Here is a 6,294-nt window from a genome sequence, read left to right as displayed (position 1 = left end):
GAGTTTTTGCTGTCTATCAAAAATGCCCTTCTTCGACAAATAAAAAAAACTTGAGAGCACGTCTGTGGCTTTGCGCCGCTAATTACATTTCAGCAGCTGTAATTCTCTTTAGAGGATTGCAAACTAAAGCTTGGTTTTATCAGCTTCACTCCAAAAAGTCACACATTGCACACTAGCGAGAGTTTGATAATGCGATTCCCCTCCCTCTAGCCTGCTCAGTAGCCAAAACATTGCTTTTGTTTTTAGCTCTGAGAATACCAATGAGCTGCCGAGCCATCTGACTCTTAAATAGGAAAGAAGAAAAATCAAAGAATGTCAGGTTCGAAATGTCATGACAGATGACGGCCGTTCTGCCGTAGATCATGTTGTACAATCTCCTTACTGCGGCTAACAGACACGTTGATGATGTCAGTGTTAGCATGGGGTCAAAGGTCAGATTCCACATCATTCTGCCCAGTCCATTAGGCCTTGTGAGAGCCAGCTTCCCAGATATACTGCTGCTGCATGGACTCTGTAATCTACAATGGAAATGACGCTGGAGATTGCTGGTAAAGGCCAGATATCCCCCTCAAGGCCTGGTCCAGTTTTGAGAGATGTGTAAGCCCTCAGACAAGATGCTTGAGTCATGTGTAATAGCCTGTGAGGCTATTAGAGATTACACAATGTTGTGCATTATTTGAACTTATAATAGACATAATGAAACTCCTGTGTCCGTGTCCCATGTGCAGGCCGCTACTATTTTTGTTGTTGTTTTGCAAAAGCAGAGGAGCATCTATATACGAAATCTAGGCATATTGAGGATACTTATCGCGTCCCTCGGCTTAGCTTAGCTACAATGAAATTCCGTCTGTTATCCAATTTTAAAAGATGTTTCTCACTTGAGAAAGAATAATTGCTTGTCTAGTTTGGACAGCGTGGGAGCACACGAGCGATTCTAATAAAAACACAAGAAAAGCGAATAGTCTTTAATGAAAAATAAGACGGCGGGGGGAAGAAAAAGATCTTTCATTTTGAAATCGACAACACGAATTCCAGCACAGTCCAAGGTGATGGAGCACACGAGGCAGAGATGGTTAAAGTGACAGTGAAAGCGGTTTCAAAGCCAGTACACACAGATTAGGGAGGATCTCCAAAGTCCATCGCCATCTGATAAGACTCCCGTGTGTTTTCATTGGTGAGTGTGTGTCTCTCTCTCTCTGCTTTTATCTTCTACAACTGCTGAGCTGCCCCTTATCATGTGCAGCAGCACAAGTCTGGAATTCCAACCCCTGATAATTGTCTCATCATCTGTGGTTACCGCCATGCAAAGAGTTCAACCAACATGGTGCTATCAAATATTTAACAAGCAAGGCAATGCGGCGCAGCACTACCTGTAAAGTCACCCACGTTGCTCTGAGTGCTGCCGGCTGCTGACTGCAGTGAATTTGATAAAGCACCGCTGCGCTGTAAAAAATGTTTTAGGGACTTTATTAAGATTTATTTTCCGTGTCTCAGTGTAGAGCAAGCGCACTGACGTGGGGCTTTGAGGAATACAGCGTTGGAGTTAAGGTAAATCTCCCCCTGCCTCGATGCCAAGAGAAAGTAGAGGCAATAGTTGACCTTGTCCTTCTCTGCTGTTGGTCTGTGGGTTTGGGCCAGGGACAGGAACTCCCCGTACAGACACTGTGTCTGCGATTGCTGAAACTGCTCCACAGTAGAACGCTTTGTTCACTGCCACCAAGGAAAGCCTAGACAACAAAAACACACACGTTCTGGAAAAAATGAACATTTGAGAAGGGTCGTTTCTCCCCAAAAGCGCCGCTCGGGTTTCAGCGGTAAATAATATTCCCTTCAGAAGAAAGGAATCATGGAGTTTTACAAATATGCCTCGAGATAATATGAGACCTGTTGTTATCAAACCATTAATCTAAATTCACGAGTAGTGAAGTCTTGCATAAAAACAGACCACATAACCACATCGTGGCCAAAGACTTAAGTTGTTTAACTATGGGGGGTGGCTATGCCTGGGGGGGGGGGGGGCCGGGGGTGACCACATGAAGTTCATAATTCTCCAAAAATTAAATGGTTTGGAGGTCATATGATCGGTTATATCAGTTACACAAATCTTACCAAAGAAATAACAAGCTAACAAGGTTCTTCTTTGTTGTAAATGGGATAGAAGTTGTGAAAAACGACCTTGTGCACTGCCTTCACATCAGATTTTATGTAGAATTATTATAAAGCTTATTATTATACTACATAATGTAAGTGAGTGAGTAAAGAAAAACTATTTGTAGCACCTTTCAGGACAAGTGTGACATCACAAAGTGCTTCACAGGTTAAAACATGAGACATACACAGACATACACATATATATATATATAAAGATTGTACGGTAGATATAAAATATCAAATACTGGCATCTTAGCATCTTGCCTTTACATATGATTAGTGGAGTGGATTACAGTTTGGTTTTTCCCCGCAAGTGAAACGGGAAAATTCCATTTCCCACTGTTGTAACAAGTCAATCTCACACCTTGTTACACCATATTTAAATATGAGCTGTTTTGTAATGGCATGCTAATGCTAACTTGATGCTACAGAAACAATGCAGCCAAAGAACAACTTGGTGCGGTGCGGCATGTTTTCATTCACTTCCAATGAAACTGACCAAACATCACCGGCAAATCTTGTCGGTGCAATCAAGGTACCCCCAAAACCAATCAAGGTACCCCTCCAAACCCACGGGTTATCCAATTAAGTGCGTTGATGCATTTCCTGTGGCGTTGGAACATTGCTCATGACCTTTTTCTCCATCGAAATGAATTTTTCTCTCCCTCAGGCGAAGCAAAACCTCACAGCACTCCACCATTTCACCATGAGTGAGTCACACCGGGCTCGCCAGACAAGCCCGCGCGAGGAACCGACAGACATTACACCAAGAGAAGAAGAGCTGTTTAGTTGCTCAGCGATGTGTCACATTGCGTTGCCGTGTATTGGCACGTCCCGCCGGGCTTCTCGGATAGGCGTCGACCTGGGGGCCGGCGAGCGCGCCCTCGCGGTCGTTTGCCGCGTCTCCTCCGCTGCGCGTATCAGAGCAGGTTATCTCTGCCTGCAGCAAGCCGCCACGCGCCTTGGTGCACCTGATTGTCTCATCGGCACATTCCAAGGCAGAGAGCTGGGCCCAACAAGCCAGGACACAGCGCCCAGACAGTGATACACTTGTTCAGCAGCCGCAGGTGTAGCTGCCCTCCTTTCCGCGCTTCTCCCTGTGGTACGAGGTGTCGTGGAGGAGCAATGGTGATCTTCAGCCAAGGCAGAGAGAAATCAATGACAAATTACTTTGCTTCTTCACACAGAGCGCGGTAGAGAAGAACTACCTTTTTGGCATGTTTATATGACCCATATTCCTGTCCATCATAATAAATAATAATATGCATACGTAATAATACGCTGTCCATCGTTCAATATAGACTCAAGACTGAAAAAAAACTACTAAATAATACATTGAGTGAGAGGCAAAACAACGCACTGTGCAAGCAAAGGTGGCCTGTGCAATTCATTATAAAAGAGAATTTCCGATGTACACAGTAGTCAGTCTCTCTGTTGGGCCAAACACTGTTACCGTACTGAACCCTATATAAAACTGCCTGCAGTAGAGAGTAGACAGTAAATGTAGGACTATATATGAACTACTTTGGAAAAGCTACACTGACTTCAGCCATTGCCTGAATAATAAGGATTTAAATCCAGCAGCATCCTCTGAAGTAGAATAATGCGCTCATGCTCCAAATACATATCTTTCAGGCATTAATAACTCCTTTTTGTCCACTGAGACTACATACATGCACGTTCTAAACGTAAGCCCCAGTGGGTCTTCTTCGCTCCCGGCGTGGGGCGATCAGGCCATTGAAGGCAGGGGGGGACGCAGCAATTGGGAGCGTTTTGATGATGTAATTGGCAGCAGCGTCGTCGTCGTCGTCGGACGATGGAGATAACGGAGGAGGAATGCAAAATAATATGTGTTTGGGCATGCATCAGGGGGCTATCATGAGCAGTGAGACATCAAGCTTTGACTTTTGTCTCACATATTCACTGTTGCTAAAGTGTTTTCATTTGGCAGCGGTCTGACCGTCTGAGCTGGGGGGAAAATTGAATTTGATTCTTTCTTGCGGTCGTGCTATTGTTACGAAACAGCCTCCACTCTCTGAAAGAACCATTTGGAGGGAAGAAAAAAAGTTGCACTATCTCCACCTGATCGCGGGCTCATACACGGCCAATTTAGAAAATGAATTGGATATGCTAATGCAGCAGACACACTGTGAGCCGCTTGTAAACAATATTATCAGCTCTCCACCCATTCTTGCGCTATAGCGTCAGCTGGGGAGGAGGATTTTCACAATTCTGCAACGAAAAAGCTGGAAACAATCCAACAGTTCAGTCCAGGGCAAACAATATTTCTCAACTCATTTGAAAGTCATGGGAAAGAACGCCGGGCGAAGGAGGTCAAGTAGGCACTTTTTCGCCTCTTCCTAGCGGGCCGACAATAGGGCAACACACAGCGAACACTAAGCCAGGCAAGGTGTAAGAGGATGCAGAGGGGGGGGGGGGGGGAAGACGCAGGCTGGGACCTGCACCGGTATTAAGTTATGCCTTTGTAAGGCAGAGGCACTTGCCTGTGGCAGGTGCAGGTAGCAGACGTGACGCTGCCGAGGAGGTGTTTCTATGGAGAGGTACCCAACCTGTCGAGTTGTCAGGACAAGTTGGGAAGACTCAGTCACCACCCTGCTCAGAAGAAGCTAACCCAGATCCGCATAGTATGACTTGCACTTCTAAAGCCGGGTTAGGAGGGAACTGGAAAATCCCAGCAGGGCGCGAACATCAAATTATAGGCTTGTTTTGATACTTGTCATTGCAGGCTAATGCGCAGAATAATACATCATAACAGCAATTACAATTCCAGAGAATGCTTCTTTTATCTTCCACCCCCGAGAGGAACAAATAAGCACTAAAACATTTACCCACGATAAAATGAAGTCGTATATATTGATAGAATTCTCGGCAGTTATTGTCAAAATTCAAAAATGTTACTTTTATGGGGAGCAGACGACGCTTAAAACTGGAGTTTAACAGGCACATAACCAACGCAGCACTTACAGGAAGCTGTACAGCGGTGGAGTTTCTCAAACGGAGTGCCTGGTTGTATTTCATGTGACAACTGGGACGATCCTTTCTCTTCATTAAGCCTCACACCTCAGTCAGGCTTGAGTGCCCGGTGTCTGTGGTGTGTGAGTGCCTGGTGTCTGCCCCGGTGTGTGTGGGTGCCTGGTGTTTGCCCCGGTGTGTGAGTGCCTGGTGTCTGCCGCGGTGTGTGTGGGTGCCTGGTGTCTGCCCCGGTGTGTGTGGGTGCCTGGTGTCTGCCCCGGTGTGTGTGGGTGCCTGGTGTCTGCCCCGGTGTGTGTGGGTGCCTGGTGTCTGCCCCGGTGTGTGTGGGTGCCTGGTGTCTGCCCCGGTGTGTGAGTGCCTGGTGTCTGCCGCGGTGTGTGTGGGTGCCTGGTGTCTGCCCCGGTGTGTGTGGGTGCCTGGTGTCTGCCCCGGTGTGTGTGGGTGCCTGGTGTCTGCCCCGGTGTGTGTGGGTGCCTGGTGTCTGCCCCGGTGTGTGAGTGCCTGGTGTCTGCCGCGGTGTGTGAGGGCCTGGTGTCTGCCCCGGTGTGTGTGAGTGCCTGGGGTCTGCCCCGGTGTGTGAGTGCCTGGTGTCTGCCCCCGGTGTGTGAGTGTGAGAGGACAAACTGATTAAAACTCTGTGTTTATACTGCACAGCCAGGCACCTGTAGCTGCTGATGCCGTACTGTAAAGCTCAGAGCAAAGCGAGCTGTGCGTGTCTGGTCAAGTCAGGTGGGATTCTTGTCATCACTGCCGAAAAGTAATCAGTCCCGGCGCGGACGAATGAAGAGGCACCAGTGTGAAGAATGCACAGAAGAATCTTGTGAAGATTACATGCGTCACCAATGCGTTTTCTTGTTAGCGGAGTGGTAATGGAAGAAGGCCCCCCGGCAATCATTTTTCAGGTTCACAGATGTTCCCCTCGCAAACTTATTTTTGACACGCCGAAGAGACGTGGGCTTCCTCGGCACGGCGGTTGCTAAGCCAGCACTTCTCCCAAAAAAAAAAAACAGAAATGCTCAGCAGTTCGATCTAAAGCCGTGAAATTTAAGATCCGGAGCCTGTTTCAGCCTGTGTGTGTGTGTGTGTGTGTGTGTGTCTGTGTGTTGATGATGACGAGATTTGTAGCCCTCATGCTGGTTTGGAAATTCA

The sequence above is a fragment of the Poromitra crassiceps genome, assembly GCF_964638095.1.
Source record: "Poromitra crassiceps genome assembly, chromosome: 17".
NCBI classification, from domain to species: domain Eukaryota; kingdom Metazoa; phylum Chordata; class Actinopteri; order Beryciformes; family Melamphaidae; genus Poromitra; species Poromitra crassiceps.
This window is presented reverse-complemented; position numbering follows the sequence as displayed.